The following is a 15,942-nucleotide window of genomic DNA, read 5'->3' on the forward strand; positions in this document are numbered from 1 at the left end:
AAGATGCGCAGACAGCCCCGCCCTCTGTGACGGGAGAAGCAAACAGAACAAAGATGCGGGAGCAGGTGGGCAGGTAATCTCAGAACCCATCAGCTGTCAGATGACTGATAAGTCATCAAAGACGAGGGGCTATATTTCTGATAATCCTTTTTGGCCAGTAGATCTGTGGGGGAGATCTCCTTCTATGTGTGCTGCTTGTTGTTTACAGAACGATTAGCAATTTGAGATGCAAGACTGGAGTTTGAGTCCAGAGACGACAACAGACTGTGAATTAGAAGTTGATACAGTCATTGCGGCGTCACCCATTGGTCTGTGGACTGATGTTTTGATATTTGGACGGCGGAAGAGCTTTGTAGAGATGCCGTGTACGGCTCTCATTGGGTAGAGACCTGTCCATCACAAGTTAACCCTGCCCTAAACCATACTCTGCTTTAATGATCTATCCGACCTTTACTAAATGAACATCATGCTGTATTGAAGAAGTCCTGAAACTAAAGATTGAGACATAAACTCATGTTTACAGTGTTTACTGAGAGAATACATCAAGAGAGAAGTAGAGTCATTTATGTAGACTTCTATACAACCAGAGGAGTCGCTGGCCAGGAGAGAGAATGCCAGTTTAAGACACTTCAGGTTTAAGACACTTCAGGTTGAAGACACTTAGCCTCATTTTTCAGACAAGAAATGAATGAACATAGAAGATGAAACACATATTCTGTTTCTTATTTGATTTTAAATTAATACATTTCAACTTGAGTGACATCTTTCAGCTTATAACTTCCATCACGCTCAGTTGTACTAGCTGTTGTACTATTTATTGTACTAGCTAGTACTTTTTTCAGCTTATTCCCTTTTCTACCGCGTGGTCTCAACAGACTTCTCGGTTTCCTTTCCTTGTGAGGGTTTTTGAAATGAGTCCCCTACATTTGTTGTCATGTTGGTAATATTCCTCTATCTTTGGGCCCAGCGGTCAGTACGAGGCTGTTAGTGTATGTGTATCAGATGAGCAGAAAAGTGCTTCAGTAGCAGATTTTTCAACAGCAGCAGTTGGATATTACTTTTCCTCCAGGAAGCCCACAGCGGTCCAGATAACGAGGCTGATTGATGCTCGCGGTGAAGGGTCAGCTTATCCTTCATCATGGGACCTTTTTCTGTGCCGGGGGAAACTTTGGCAGAGTGGTGTGAGAGATAGAGTGAAGATTCTTTTTGATTCCTTCAATGTTTATACCTTCAATTTGGGAGGTTGGAACTTAATAAGAAACTTGAGTGGGTGTTTATTCAGAATGATCGGGGGGAGGGAGTATTGGTAGTGCAATAAAACTGGTGGTATGTGAGAGGCGCTGTAGTGGTTGGGACCAAAAGTTTGAAGTAATTTTATTTTTTTTTGCTTTGTCAGCATGTCCCCAGTTTGTTAAGATGGTGAGGAACATTGAGATATATGGACTCTCCTCCTCCAGAGGCAGCAGGTGGTGCATCTCCACCTTGCCAGCACTGACCCAGTTAGACCCAAGGCCCATCTGGTGGATTTTTACACCTGCTGAGGTGTGACAAAGAGCCACCGCAGCTGCGCTTATTAAAACTGCAGTCACACAGGATTTTATCCACCAAAGTTTCCCTGAAGACGCCCAGTTGCTGGAAACAAAGGTTGGCTTTGTACGTTTCTGCAACTCATGGATTAATGTGAACATGATCATTTTTTTCATGTGGACATTGTTACATTTTGCAAAGTGGCGTCGAGTATGGAGCGGCCGTTATTGAGAGTCACGTGGTATAATCACAGGTATAAAAAACATCCAGACAGAGTGGGCTTGGGCCTTTGTGGGTGGGTCAAATAAACAGGCCTTTCACCCAGGACACCGCTGTTTGTGTCCTGTGTGGAACCAAAAGTGACCTTTTTTTAAAATATATATATATATATATATATATATATATATATATATATATATATATATATATATATATATATATATATATTAAAAGGGACCATGTACAGTAAAACATAAATGTCCCCATTCAATGCACTGTACCAGAGTATAGCTAGAGCTAATTCACATATTCTTTTAAATTTTTTAAATTGAAACTTTATTTAACCAGGAAAGTTCAATTGAGATTAAAACAATCTCCCTTTTGAGGGAGACTTGGCCAAGACAGGCAGCAGCATAAAAAACACATAGTTAGAGACAGAAAACATAGAACAAGACAAGTTATATCAGTCAATATAAGAACATTTACATTTTAGGGAACCTGCCTCTATTTCTTCCCTTTTAGTTTTAAAAGCGGTCAGTGGTATCAGTTCTTTAAGCTTTAAAACCTTCAGCAACATCTTCCATATTGAGGGGGCAGAGTACACAAAGGCCTTTTTTCCCATTTCCCTTCTGGCATACGGGACAGTGAGCATAAAAACATCTGGAGAAAGCAAAGAGTGTGTCCAACACTTCTCTGCATGATAAAAACACACAGGTAGTTTGGAAGCAAGCCAAGAATTGCCTTATAAATAACAGTGTACCAATGGCAGCGCCTCATGGTGGCCAAAGCAGGCCATCCCACCCGAGAGTATAAGTCACAGTGGTGAGTCAGAGCTTCACAGTTTGTGATGAACCACAATGAAGCATAGTAAGCTGCCCCTTTGTTAATATGGAGAAGAATCCCTTGTTCTCTGGTGGATGAACTCCCCCGTCTTTAGATTGGAACTTTTCTTTCGGGAATTAATTTTGCTCCCAATCCCAAAACGATAATGATGACATTCACCACAGCCAAACAAAAAAAAACTTTTAAAGTTTTGTGACTTTTTGATTTAGAGTGCCTTTTTGTCTGTCATGTACATGCACGCTCTCTTAATGTGACTGCTTGAGCACGAGCAGCTTTAATAAAGTGCTTTTAAAAATTCAGATCCTTCCCTCCTCTTCGTGTACCCTCTCCTTCCTCACTCTCAAACTTTCCATCCTCCGTCAATTTAAACCTAATAAAACCATATATCATCCTGCTCGACATAAAAAAAGGAGAATAATCCAAATGTATGTTTTTTAAAGCACCAATAAACTTCCTTTATCTGTATCTGTGATAAAAATATTTTTCTTGCCACATAAATACTGATTATCAACCCCCCCCCCCCCCCTCTCTCTCTCTCTCTCTCTCTCTCTCTCTCTCTCTCTCTCTCTCTCTCTCTCTCTCTCTCTCTCTTTCTTTCTCTCTCTCTCTCTCTCTCTCTCTCTCTCTCTCTCTCTCTCTCTCTCTTTCTCTCTTTCCCCGAAAAAGTGGTAAGCAGTGTTTGTCTCCCTCTTCTCCCTCCTCTATATAGCTGAAACAAATCAAGCGTGTTTGAAATAATAGAATAAATAGCATCCTCCTCCCGAAGTCTTCCACTGGTTAGTCTGGCTCGCGGACAGACTGCATGTTTTAATAAGTCGGTGTCTGTGTCTTTATCTTCCTCCAGCCACCCTTCTCTCCTCATTGTCTTCACTTTTTTTTATTTTTATCTTTGGCTCTCCACAGTGTACATGGTGCAGAATGAAGAGAAGCAATCCAGAGAGAAAAGGTCCCTTTTCTTCTTCTTCTAATCCATCATATCTGCAAGTGGCACCTTCAACAAACGGCTGATAACGCGAAATGAAACTAAATGATCGCGCTCTGTCAAGGTTGGCATGTAACTCGTGTCCTTTGTGAGTGTCTGATAACATTTCAACACGTATGATTCTCAATTGAGGATGTTACATAATGAACTTTATGCTGTGTAGCACTTTGGAATTGAAGACTTGAGTTGCAGCTTGAAAGGAGAAGTGACAGGAGCTCATACTGCAGTGCAATTAAAGCTGTTCATGTTTGTTCACCAGTGAAATAGAACAGGGTGGACCAAACCTCTAATTAAGAGATTCAGATGAAAGAGTTATGCCTCACGCTAAGTCCATTGGATCTGGCTGCATCGCGTTCCTGTTGCGCTGCAGTTCAGTCCAGGTTTCAGTGTCCAACAGAACAGTTTTAGAGGCGGAGCGACTGTTCTTCAACAGCGCCATCGTGGATCATTACCACCGCCATCATTTCCTAAATGAACATCATGCTGTAGTAAAGAAGACTTGAAACTAGAGATTGAGACATAAACTCATGTTTACAATGTTTACTGAGGGAATACATCAAGAGAGGAGTATAGTCATTTATATAGACTTCTATACAACCAGAGGAGTCGCCCCCTCGTGGACATTACAGAATATTTAACACACTTTCGCATTGCACATTACTAATTCTACTCCTTTACGGGAGCCTCTGTGCTTCCTCGCCTCAAGTTTCCATGGATCATGGCTGTCTGGAGCTGGACCTGCATGCTACGATGGACTGTGGCTATCTGGATCGTGGTCCATGCCTATCACTCTTTATATGAATAGTTTTTGTCATATTCATGTAATATGCTGTAACTCTGATACGTTGCTCATTCTGGTCACATGACATCTATTCCTTCTGTCCATCCTCCTCTGTTGCTCTCTCTCAGGTTTCTTCCCCTTTTCCTTGTTAAAGGGTTTTTCTATCTTTATTTGGGAGAGTTTTTCTAATTCGATGTGAGGTCCTGGGACAGGGATGTCATGTGTACAGATTGTAAAGCCCTCCGAGGCAAATCTTGTATTTGTGATTTTAGGCTATACAAAATAAACTGAATTGAATTGAATTGAACTTGTTCCTATGCTTCCATAAACAAGAAAAATACCTTGTATCACTCTGTGTTGGCTTGGTTAAGGCTTTTATAATTACATTTTCGGATTCATCCAGTCAACATGTATATTTGTATATAAAATTCCTCAATACAGCATGGAAAGTGGGAACATTATGAGTCACAAACATGTCACTTGGACTTGCCCGTCTGAGAAGTTTTTATCAAGATTCTGAAAGCATCATTAAATGCCACCTGAATCTTTTTAATGTTTGCTCTCCTGTAACTGCACCACAGGTGTGCTGTATAGAGGAGAGTACAGTCGGCTCTAAAGAGAGCAGTTTTAACATCTTCTGTACACATATAAAACGTACGTGCCAGCATATTGGCTTGTGCATAAAGTTTGCAACACTGCCGCTGCGCATCGTCATCATCACTTAAGTCATCCCTGATAATGTGACCCAAATATGTGACTTTGTGCAGCACATTCAGCTGCTGGTCTCCCATAAAAATGAGGGAAACGTAGCTTCTGATCCGCTTTTGTTTTAGCAATCATGACAACACTCTTTCTAGAGTTGAATGTGAGTTCAACCCATAACTTAAGCAGTTGCTGTAACCCAGCACTACAAGGAGACAGGACCACTGAGTCGTCAGCGTAGATCCGATGGTTAATAAGAGTTTCCCACCACCTTACATCCTGTCCTTTTCATCCTTTTCACTTCATGGAAAGGTCATCCATGTACAGATTAAAAAGAGCAGGTGACAGTATTCCACCTTTTTTAACGCCATTGGTCACTAGGAAGGGTGCCGATACACTCTTACCCTCGAGCTCGCATGTTTTGATGTGAATACCAAAAAGTGCAAAATCCTGTATGGAGGGACCCCTCGCTCTAACAGTTTGACAAATAATTCGATCAAAAGCTTTCGATGCATCTAGAAAACACATAAATATTGTGGTGTTAAGTCTCCTGTATTTGCTAACAACTTCCTTCAGTGCATATACACATAAGTCTGTGCTATGTTTACTCTTAAAACCAAATTGATTATCAGTAGTTATCATGTACTCTTGAAGCCTATCTAAGATAATCCCTTCTACTACTTTAGCAAGTACACTGGCCAGAGCAATTCGTCGGTAATTTTCAACGCTGGCTATTTTATCGGTTTTGTTTTTAATTACTGGCACCAACAAAACAGTCAGCATAGAGTCAGGAAGTACGCCGTGCATTAACAGTCCAGAAAAACACATACCAAGTAACACTGAAGCTCTGTTGCTAGCATGCCTCAGATGTTCTGTTATTCGGTCAAGGCCACATGCTTTGTTCAACGGCAGTTTTTCAATGGCATACAACACTTTGTCAGGTCTGATACACACACCAGCATCATTAGGAGTGTCACCAATATTAAATGTGTCACTCTTAACACTGTTGAACATGTTGCTATAATGTTTACCCCTATAATGTCCGATCCAATAGCCCCATCCATATTTGATGGCAGGGGCATGTGACTGTTATTGGCAACCTTAACTTCTTTCCAGAAATTGTAGACATTATTCTGTCGAACCTTTTTGGCCATGGAGTTTGCCCTCATAGCCTGTTCATTTCTTTTAATCAAGCGCACAGCATGTTTAAATCGAGCATTTGCATGTTTCTTGTGTTCACACTCTGGACCATGTCTTGCTTTTCCTGATAAAACCCAGTTTTTAAAAGCTTCTCTTGCCTCTATATGGAGTTCAGACACACATATTCATTCCATCCAGGCCTATGATTATGTTGTTTAGCTCTTTTTTTTGCATAATGATTTACTTACATTATTGAGACAGTTCACAATGTTATCATACATTACACACAGATCACTATTATGATTTTGATTTTTACGGTTAATGTTGCCACACATAATTGCATCACGTGGTATATCAATATTTCCGAGGCTCTTATCAGTTTGTGACTTGTAAAGCAATAAATCATCTTCTGTGATCTTTGCCCAATCTACTTTAAAATGTTTTTCATACTTATCATCATCATTACTGGTCAACTCAGGTAGGTTCTCAACATTTAGTCGCATAGAGACAGGTAAGTGGTCTGTTGTAGCCAGATCATACAAGGTTGCAAAATTCTTGAGACAGTCATGAGCGTCAGCTGTACAAATACAGTGATCCATCCAAGATGTTGTATGCCACGCTTCACCGGTACATGTGCAGCTATTTACTGGCAACAGCACTTTGCTGGAAAGAACCAACTTGCTATCTAGACAGAATTACATTAGGTGTTGACAAAACAGGGAGTTATAATCTGAAATATCAGCATCCATATCCCCCACAACAATAATATTTGTGTCTGCACTTTCTTTGATAAAAGAACTTAGAAAAGCAAGCCTATGAAGGTATTCATCCTCGTTTTGGTTACTTTGATAAGGAGTGTAAACATTTAAAATAACAAAAACCTTATTATTATGTACAACATTGATTGCTATGCACCAGTCCACCTCTAGTCTAATCACACTGATCAGTGGGTCATATTTTTTCTGCCACATAATGGCTACCCCACCAGGTATTCAGCCACGCACTATTCCCTTGCTTAGGTCTGTTGTGGATTCTCCTACCCCATGAAAATCACTATTTACAGAATTAAGTTTATCCAGATCTTGTTTGGCTAAAAAGGTCTCTTGTACACACAATATATCAGCACTCTCCATTAAAGTGTCAATAACATTGCGTCGCGCTTTGTCCCCGGCAGACTGTCTAAGTCGCAAGCCACGCAAATTATAGGACACAACTCTAATACTCAGGTTTGCATCATTTTTGCATGGCAGCAGATGCCCCAGCTTTAGTCATGTCCCTTGCAACAGCAGGTGTTTGTACATCCAGTGACCTCACAGCCGCGGCCTTGCGGGCTTTATAGAAACATCGTACAAAAGTCCCAACTGGCCAAAGCTGTGGCTCATACATTTCGCCTTCCTCATTGCACTCGGCGCACTCGGCGGTACTTTTGAAGGAGCTAAACCGACTTGAAGCAGCGTCTATCTTTTGACAGGTTACATCACGGCAGAGCTTTTCTTTTAGATAACTTGCCAGGTGCTCGGAGTCCAAATCGGTCGAGAATTTCGTAGCGAATACACTCACCAGTTTTGTTTTATTAGCTTGTATGTTTCCCCAGCACTGGTTGCAACAATACCGATAGTCTTCTTCTTTCTGGGAGGATCTTGACGTGGAACTCCAGTTCACGATCCGGACTGAGCAGCAGTGTTCTCTGGAACAGGTGCTCGTTGTCGGTCCTTTTCTCACAACATTATTAATACATATGTGTGTTTGTGTGTGTATGTGTGTGTTAACAGGCTGCATTGTCATTGAACAAACAGCAACAAGCAACAAGTGGTTTCCTTACCTGGAGGCAGCTTGTTGTAAAGTTGATAGCTGTGAAATTGATTGTGATTATTTTGCTGCGGAAGTATTTTAAGTCCATTCACTGAAAGATAAACCAAACAAATTTGTAAAGCGAGTACAAGGGCAATCCTCCAAGAAAGCAGGTCTCCTGAACCATAAAACTCTGTTTCGTATGAGTTCGCAGTTGAAACACATCACGAGAGCCTGAATGCAAACCGGTAAGAAGCTGCGTGATCAAGCTGATAAATCAGAACGACAGGAGGAGTTCCTCTGGCACCAACATGCGTCTCTCTGCTAGCGGCGTCTGAAGCGACTTCTGAATCAGATCCGCACTTCTCTTACTCTAAATGCAAATACACATTTCTGGTTCCAAAGACCACATTCAGAGGTCTCAGACACATCTGCACTCCCCACCCTCCATCCACACACACACACACACAACATGAGCTGGCTCATGGAAACAGAACATGCACTGAGAGTATGCTGCCTCGCGCATACTTCCCATCAGCGTTCACACAGTTTTCTGGGCCGATCCAAGAAAAAAGGTTTGGTCTGACACAGAATCCACTGGTAAAGACACATTGTTTATGTTTTAAGCCATATTATCCTATGCTCCAGGGGAATCGGTACATGCCAAACACAAACACAATCACTGTTGTGTTCTGTTCCTTAAATCTCAATCAATGGATGAGCACAAGCCAGATTTCCGCTCCCGCAACTGTCAAAGACAAAAAGCAGCAAAGGAAAAGCACAGTTCCACCTATTGTGTTGCGATATGCGGCGAGGCTGGACCCCAGTGCTTAAGCACGCCGCTAGCTGTTTACAGTGTCCGGACCCTTCATTTCATTTCATGTGCATGCACTAGGGATATTTCCATCCTGCCACGGTAGACCACGTCAGAAAGGGAATCAATGATCACAATACAGGCTGAAGATCACAAGCACAGGAAAACAAAAATGACACGTCCGCAAAACCTTATTTTGTGCGTTTCCACCTCACCGTCACCCTTGATTGCTCCATGAAAACGCCTGTATTCTGGTCCGAAGATGAGTGAACATTCTCAGCACAAATTCTGTTGAGAGACCTGCAGGTTTGTATGTTGAAAATGGTGTACGCTTGTTTTTTTTAAAACATTGTTTAAACATCCGGCCCATCGGCGCTGATTGGTCTCAACTTGGAGAACTGGGCCTTTTTCACTGGATACCTCAAGAACTACAGCGATACACGTCGACTTGATCTGTCCTCATTGAACTGCCTCACCGATTTCTTCGTTGTTGTGAACCTATGCAGAAGTTTTATGCATCTAGCCCGGGGACAAATGAGGTGAGAGAGAGAGAGAGAGAGAGAGAGAGAGAGAGAGAGAGAGAGAGAGAGAACTGAAAGTGAATTATCGACAGAAATAGATGGGGAGGCGAGAGACTCATAGGATGAATAAGAGGAAACTGGGCATACAGTTGAGAGGTTGAGAGAAAGAGAGAGAGTTCTCAATCTGTAACCAAACACCATAGAAATCACAGTCTGAGCTGTGACTCCACATGAACCTCTGCTTTCATTCCACATAATTGGCTTGTAGAGCCAGAGAGGTCTGGAGGTCACTTCAAAAAACGTTGTTGTGGGGAAAAAAACAACACTCGAAAGAAGACAGAATGCTGTCTTCTGTGTGCTGCAGTCTTTTTCGGGGGTGGAGGGTTGTTGAATGCATTATGTAAGAGGCAGCTGATGAACCCTCACACAAGGGCGCCTGAGTCGAGATGAGACGCTCTCGGACTCCATTTTAGGGGAGAATGCATTATCCAGCACCGGTCCTCAAACGTGTTCTCTCGTCTGAGTAACTGCAACTTTCTTCCAGTTGAAAACTGAAGCTGAAAAATCCCAGTGGGAAATCAGTACGTGTCATCTGTGCTGCTGCACCTCCCCCACTTCATCCCCAAATACTCGCCTCGATCACAACAACCCATTCAGAAAGCTGCATCCTCATATTCGGCCTCCTAAGTTCCTCTCTCCTGGCTGACTGCAATGACACACGTCACACTTGGAAAAGCTAATGTTGGCCATGGTTTGGTCCCGCATGCCTGCTGATGCTCTGCATTTCAGAACGATTGAGTTCATTTAATACCCACATTTAATACAGTAGACCAGAAAGATTTTATTTCACATCTTACAAGTCTTACTTATCATTTTGCATAGTTTTAATGAAGTGCACCTTTTAAGACTAAAGACGCTTTGGGAAAGCAAAGGCCCTTTTCGGCCGCAAGATTTTTGACATTTTTTCTTTTTATACTTGATGTTTTATTTAGGTTCCAGATTGGTTTTAGAACTCAGGACCTGCAATTCAATCGCAGATCCAGTTTGGGCTCCAGGGGCAAAGCTATGGAAACATGACTTTCTGATGAACCAGGAAGCATCGGGCTGGCTGCTCAGACTTCTAGACTGAATGTTGTTGGGAAAAAAGGATTCAATTATTGTCGGGTATGGAACCAAGACCCTGTTGATCCGAATGTAAGCAAGCAGTCCTCAGAGGCTTATGGTGGGTGTATGCTTGAAATGAACGAGTTTGTCCAAACAAACGTTCAAATTCCAAATGGATCATAGCTATTCTACTAATGGCCACAGTCAAAGGCGGAGGGACAACCCTATCATCATAGGGTACGTCCCAAGTACCCATCCCATCAAGGCGAGAGGAAACCAGGATATTTTTTTCAGAGAAACGAGATGTCCTTTCCTCTGAAGCGTCACCTGAAGGGTCACCTAAATCGGCACCTGGAGCGGCACTTGTTTCTGATGATGTTGGCCGCCGATGACATCTGGATCAGGTGTCAGTCGGCTTCAACAGCTAGAGAAGCTTTTGCTAATAAAGACAGTCATCATCCTTGTACTAATACTCATAAAGACACAGTCATCATCCATCCATTATCTGAACTGCTTATTCTGTTTTAGGGTCGCAGGGCGAAAAATCCAGAATATGATTGAGATGTCATTTTAACACCGGAATTAATTTATTGGGCTCAATGTTTTGGGGGAATACGGGGACTTAAAACGAAAAATCAAATAATAAATAATTAACCAACATCTGATAATCAATGAGGGGGCGTGTCGGCCGTTAAAACACTTCTGGAAGGCTGGTTGTGCATCCTCGCTATATATATATATATATATATATATATATATATATATATATATATATATATATATATATATATATAAATGCCATGATTGTGAAAAGAGAAAAACACTTACAGACAATGAGTGGGTTTGAACACTGTGTTGAATGTGTTGACATCAAACTATTTGACTCAAACCACCACCACCTTCATCAGGAGTTTCATCAGCCTAAGGATGAGTGACGCAGGATGTAGACCCTTTGTAAGAGGAAATGGCAGCTAATGGCCTCGCTGAAGGAAGAAAAGCCATGATGCCGAGTGAGCGGCATGACAAGTGTGAAGAGAGGCTCATAGACACGGAATGGAAAGAAATACACGGGTATAATCCTTTAAGAAATCCCTTTTACCTGTCTTCTTAGCTCCAGTTACCTCTACCTCTCATTTATCTTTGCTCATTCCTCTTAAATACAAGTTCACTCAGAGGTTTCACTCTGGTTCAGTTGGCTGAAGTCAGGATGGCCTTTTGGGAGAATCATTTTTAGAATTCTAAACTCTGGTTGCTGTCTATCAAGGTTTGGGGATAACGCGACAAATCCCGCCCCCTGTAGCTGGAAGACTCTGCGTCCGACCTCCTACTTTGGATTCGAGCTTGTCTCCCGCTCAGAGGGCAGACGTCCTCAGTCTACTTTCTATGAAAAAGCCCATTATCCTGTTGACATTTCCACATTAAACAGCAGTACTGCAGAATCACTTCATCTGATTTACGACACTTGTCTTCCTGGTGCCTGGGAAAAATGTCATTCCGGTCGTTCCACTCAGGATAAATGCACTGGTTTGGAAATGCAAAACTGGATAATGGAGGGGTCAGATGTTATTAATGTGCAGGGTTCTTGGCCTTTTAGAGAGACATTACAGCTTTTAAAATCCCATTTCATCCATGGATGGTGTGATTCTTCATCGCATACAGGCACATTGAGCTTAACAGTCATCTAAAACACAGCAGCTCACTGTAGCATTAGCATTCACTATAAATACTCAACAAAGTGCATCTGGTTTTCTTTTGTGCATAGATATGCGCTAGGAATTCTAATGTCATTGTGATGTCCACATCAAATAAATAAAGTCAATTCAAGTTTAAGAAGGAGCCTCACTTTCCTTTCCTCAGGATTTTTGCCAGCTTCTGAATTCACTCTTCCTCAGATCTTATGCAATGCTTTTCAAACCTGACAGCAAGATGTGCTTTTCGTCAGGTGCCTAAATCCCTTGTTTGATCTGAGGTCTAAAGAGACAGATGTTAAATTGGCAATGTTTGTCTGATTATCTCTCTTACTCCCTTTCTTCCTCTCTCCCAGCATTCTATTTGCCACCGGGCATCCCCTAATGGGGCGACAATGAGGTCTTCACACATTCTGTGAGACCTGGTAATGTACACGTACACACACACACACACACACACACACACACACACACACACACACACACACACACACACACTGGTCTGTAATAGATTTAGAGAGAAACCATCCCTTCTTCTGGCCGAGCTAACTTCCTCCATTTATCTCTGTCTGACGAGCTGCCCAAATTAATGACGCAGGACGTGTCCTAACGAGGGCTCTAATGAGCTGACCTGACCAGAGGCCGGTCCCTGTCGCGTGACGGCCTCTGCTCTGCTCCACTGGCCCAAAGGCATTTTTTTGTCCTTGCACTGGACAGCAAGGGAACAGCAGTCCATCCCTCCGTAGTCTCTGTGGGCGGGGCCACGCTAATGTATGACGGGTTTCTGATTCATGACCGGGACAGCTCCGAGGTTAGACAGGCGTACATGTGACTGAACAGTCGCAAAGAGCGAGTCCAGTGACACTGATTTGTTGATAGGCCCGTCAAATAACTTTTGAAAATGCAATTTAAAAGTGAAATACTTTTAGTATTAGTTGCTTGGTGTAACAGCTTGAAAAGTTCATATGCCACAGAAAATAGCAGTGAACAGTACTTGATTTGGACGTTAGTTTTTTTTTCAACTTATCGAGCAAGCTATATATATATATAACACTGGGGAATGGGCAGGAGGATGACCAGGAGGCAGGACCGAAGCGCCGGGCTGCTCTGGAGGGCACCAGGTGGGCGGAGCATCTTCGAAGAATGGGCTTGAGGATGTGAGTTGGGCAGAGCAAGTTAGGAGAGGGACCAGGCGGAAGGACGGCCGCCGTCGAAGGCGGATATGCTCTGTAGGCCGCCGCCAAGACTTGACGGCGGAATTGGCTGGCAACAGAAGATTTGGCTCTGGCACGGGGCCGGCTGCTGGATCAGGTTGTTGGAGTTCAGGTCCGGAGCTCAGAATGAGCTTCAGGCAACTCGAGCACACAACCAGATTCAGTCAGCATGAGTTGAGGGCCAGAATTCAGTGGCAGTATAATAACCTAATACATGTATGCCCATCCCTATTCAAGATAAAGGGGAATAATGTCTAGAATGAAGACTGTCTCTCTCTCTCTCTCTCTCTCTCTCTCTCTCTCTCTCTCTCTCTCTCTCTCTCTCTCTCTCTTTTTCTCTGTGTGCGTGTGTGTGTGTGTGTGTGTGTGTGTGTGTGTGTGTGTGTGTGTGTGTGTGTGTGTTGGTTGTTATCCTTGCTTCTCTGTGCTTTGTTTACATCGCCATGGGCAAAGTGACTGTGCTTTAGCCAATGGCTTTCAGTGTGCCTCTTTGGCAGTGACTTAAATGACATATGGCTACGAAGTGATTGACTCGTCTGGTCCATATAACAGCTCCCTGAATGAGTGTCGCAGTGTTTAGTGTCAAATGCTTTCCGAGGGATTTGAACCATGAACCTTCTAAATTAAACATCGGGAAAGAAGACTTTGTCGTCCCAATACATCAGCAAATCTGGTAGTTGGTGAAGTTTGAATTAGCCTGAGGTTGAGTGAAACGACTGAGACAGCTCTGGGCTGCGGGGATGTATTGTGTGAAAGATGACTGAAAGCTAAAGCTGCTATCGATCAAGCAAAATGAACTGTGACGCTCAGTTAATGGTGGAATTTACAGGACATATGGTTAGACATTGATAGCAATACAGTGAGCTGGAGCGAGCCAATGTGACATATGGCTTTAAATTGCTAGCTAGCTAGTTAGCCAGCAAGGTTGCATTGTGACAGATGGTTTGGTTAGAGCACAGTAGCCCTGCGGCTAGTTGGCCAAAAGAAAGCTGTTTGATTCCACTGTTGCTCTGTAAACTTTTTGCTAATATCATCCAGAGAGAAGATATTGGCTTTACTATCTATTTTTGCCACGTTGCCTTGATGTTATGACACAGGATACATGTACATTTTCCTATGCTGTACATGGACATTACCATTAACAGCAGCATTAATCAAAAGAGGGTATTGCCAATAATAACTTATTACACCATATCCACAACAAAAACTATTGCATTGGTGGGTACCCACACCCTTATCTATTCATATTGTTCTCCTCCCTCCTCTCGCTCCACAGGAAGGCAATGGTGCGCTGCATTCACTTGCTCCTTGAGTTGGGAAGCTGTTTTTACAACTCAGGTCTAGAGTCTGACTTAAGTAGGGCCATTTATGTAAATAATTGTTTATTCAGACATGACATAAATTCAGCACGAATACCCAATCTTACTTAATAATTTCCATTTTTCCATATTCCTGCCGAGTGGCAGAAAAACAGACAAACGGAGCAGAAAACACAACCTTATGTTGACCTTGTTTGGCACATCCTGACAGGTTGTTGTGTGGGTTTGGCCGAAGCCGCTGTCCTGTCTACTGGTCCTGCTTACCAACTCAATACCACTAAACTGCGTTTAGTGGTATTGAGTACCCGACAGCACCGGCCTACTTTCTCCACTGAAATATGCTTGTAAGTTACATAAGTTAAGTAAGTAAACTAATCAATGGACACAAACAAAGGTCTCCTGGGAGAACGTTCTGTGTTTCTTCTCTGTCCACCCCCACTTCCCCTTATTGCTGTGGGTGGGTTCATATTTGAGTCAGTTGCAAGCGACACTAAAGAGTGCCTCTTGCGATGGTATCAGACACCGAGACGGGTGACAAAGACAAGCATTTGACAAGCTTGTGCTTTAAAAAGTGTATTAGTAATTACTACTGAGAGCCAATGTGTCTCAACATATTCAGGATGAGCAATTTAGCTCATCCTGGATAATAAGATATGAACATGGGATTTTGAAGGAGTTCATTAACTGGATGAAGATCTCGAGTCTAGCGTCCCCATACGTGTCTCCAAAAGTTGCATGATTAGCAGTTTGCGCATGTCAGTGCTATGATTAAAAGTGGATTAGCCTGTCTTGATCTGACAGGAAGCAAGTTGTCTGCCAGCATCAGGGAAATATCTTTCATTATTTATTTAGATTTAATTTGTTCTTCTTTTTTAGCAATGCGGTGGAAGTCTCTCTGTCAGGAAATAATCCCTCAGAGTGTCAAACCGTCTCATTCCCATCTTCTACTTTAAGAGGTAGTTTGTTCGAGAGGACAGCGGTTCATTTTGAACCCGCATGCGGTCTGATACAGTTCAATGAGTTAGAAGTGGCATGCATTGTACAATGACAATGAAATAGAAGCTAGGTGGAGATGTAAATGTAAATGAGCTATAACAGCTGGAACAAATGACCCAATTCTGAAATGAGGCTTTATACTCAACGACAAGTACATATTGTATGTGCGTATGTGGTTACGCAGAGCTGTAATTATATTGAGTGTGTGTCTCCCACCATAATGTTTGCAGTGCTGCTGTGTATCTGTCTTTTCACAGCTTGTTATGTCTAATCTGTCAACAGGGTGGATGCTGTTGTTTGT

Source organism: Clinocottus analis, unplaced genomic scaffold (assembly GCF_023055335.1).
Source record: "Clinocottus analis isolate CAN_PGR_092001 unplaced genomic scaffold, fCliAna1.0.p SCAF_2, whole genome shotgun sequence".
NCBI classification, from domain to species: domain Eukaryota; kingdom Metazoa; phylum Chordata; class Actinopteri; order Perciformes; family Cottidae; genus Clinocottus; species Clinocottus analis.